The sequence below is a fragment of the Malaya genurostris genome, chromosome 3, assembly GCF_030247185.1.
Source record: "Malaya genurostris strain Urasoe2022 chromosome 3, Malgen_1.1, whole genome shotgun sequence".
Classification (NCBI taxonomy): domain Eukaryota; kingdom Metazoa; phylum Arthropoda; class Insecta; order Diptera; family Culicidae; genus Malaya; species Malaya genurostris.
In genome coordinates, this window is record NC_080572.1 from 277194445 (window position 1) to 277196922 (window position 2478).

Below are 2478 nucleotides of genomic sequence, written 5' to 3' on the forward strand. Positions count from 1 at the left end.
GATTCCAGAATTGCAAGATAATATGTGTAAATCCATGAAAAAATTCGCACTCAATTTCTCGGGAATTGCTTAATCGATTTCTGCAAATAAATTGTCCCCGATAACGGAAAAAATTCATTTTCGCGAGGATTTTTGCTTTTCTCATATAGAAGGGTTATGCAATCACAGTGAATACCGAATTTTGAACCGAGGTTCGTTCTTTCCAGCAATTCTATTACTTTTCTATAGAGAAAAGCAAAAGTGTGTAAATCGGGAATTTTTCCGTATATTTTCATCACAGCAACACTCGAGGATTCGATCACAAACTATTTTGGATGCGAAATTCTTACGCACTCGTCCCAAAGTGCACTTTTGTCATTATCCTGCTATCACTCGTTTTTTAGTTGATCTGCAATTCATGAATTGTCAGAAAGATGAGAAATAAAAACGACCAGTATGTCGTGAATTATTTTACATTCGGGACTTCATCGGTAAAGACTTTGTGTCTCGGTACAGTACAATTGTCTCAAGTAGAGATAACTTTACGTCTGCTTTGCGGTTTATTTTGAACTGCTGAGTGGCGTGAATGTTCAATATGAGCTGCTACGCACTGATGAGTCAAAGACGCAACGTAAAATAAATAAATAAATAAAAACAGCTGCAGTGAGCAATGAGACAATACATGGAATTTTCTCTTTTTGTAATAAATTGGAAGTCATTTTTTACGTTTCGCTTTCAGCTCATCAGTGCGTCAGCAGTTTATGTTGAACTGCTAACGCCACCTTACGGTTCAACATAAACCGCTGAGCAGACGTAAAGTTAATGCTACTTACATTTACACTTATCACACCGAAGTGCTATGTCTTTACCGACGTGCCGAAAGAAACGAAACTATGTGACGACGTTCTGGCCGTCAACAGATAGTAGTTATTTAGGGGTTTGGTACCACGTGGGTACCGGATTTGTGCTAAGTACACATAACTATTTTCATTTTTTACGTTTCGCTTTCAGCTCATCAGTGCGTCAGCAGTTTATGTTGAACTGCTAACGCCACCTAACGGTTCAACATAAACCGCTGACGCACTGATGAGCTGAAAGCGAAACGTAAAAAATGAAAATAGTTATGTGTACTTAGCACAAATCCGGTACCCACGTGGTACCAAACCCCTAAATAACTAAATTGGAAGTAATTTTTCGATCGAAATACTCCGATTTAGTGGAACGGTGCTTTATGCGCAGTTCACATCTAATTATACTAAAAAGCTCCTCCCGCACGTTCCCGAAAACGGGACTGTTTCACTATGTCAATGTTTTCGCACGTGACAATGCCAATCGCCGTTCCCGGACAGTGCCAGCTCGAACACCAGCGGCAGATCAGCACAAAACCAATTAATCTCTCGGTAAACAACTTTACACTTAGAACACGTTTTCCTGTCAACTTACTCGAGCTCTATCGATCTTCCCAATTTATACGTTAAAAGCAATTTAATCAATGTGGGTAATTAATTAGCATTAGAAAATTAGTTTCGTTCGTTCTAAACCGGATCTTGGATATTTATTCAGTTCTCGCTTTAAAATATTACAAGCCGGTATAGAGAAGCATTCGTTTTGTTCCATAACACTTCTTTCCTGGGATAGGGTCTCAAAGTCTTCACGGAAGAGAACAGTTATTAATAGCCCGGTCAATCCAGAAACACTGTTTGAGCCATTTGGAGCAGTTGAAAACATATCTGCGTGCTGATTTGGAACATTATTTAACCCATGAAGTGAAAGGATAGCCAGAGAAATAGGCACAACAGTGTTGCTTAGTTAGCTGAACTATTTTCACGTTGACTTATGTAACAAGCTACGAAGTAATTGTTACTTTTATTCATAAAAAATGTGTCTATGAGTATTTAAAAGGAACATTTTATACCAATGGATGTATGCTATTCTTCAATATGATGGTTTGAAATCTCTCATCGCATGAGCTAATAGTTTTAACAATTTATCATTGGGATGGTGATAATGAAGTCTGTTTTTGGACATTTTGGACTTTGGACGTCAGTTTGAAGAACTATGAACCCAACTGGTTGAGTTTTGAGTTCGATCGTTTGTGATAATTGTTAGTTTCTGAGTGGAAAGAAAGTGGCTGTATTCGACTTGAAGTTGTTTCGGCAGTCATGAAACGTTCGGGATGAACGATGGAATAAATTTGCGAATTTTGCGCTGCGAAAGTTGCACAAAGCTAATCAAATTATTCTAAATTTGAACTAAACTGATGGTTTTAATCTTTGATTTGCAATGGGGCAGTCCTTATAGTTATTTAGATGAGCTATTGGAGCCATTAGGAGGACTAATTTTGCATGATATTTCCAATCGTAGTCCAGTTTTCATTGTATTTTGCTCCAACGCAAACGACCAGCAGCAGGATGACGCAATCGATCTTCTTTGAAGGGATTGATTCAATATTGAACTGAATTCTTGATACTAGAACTGAGCTCTGGACCTGAACCAACC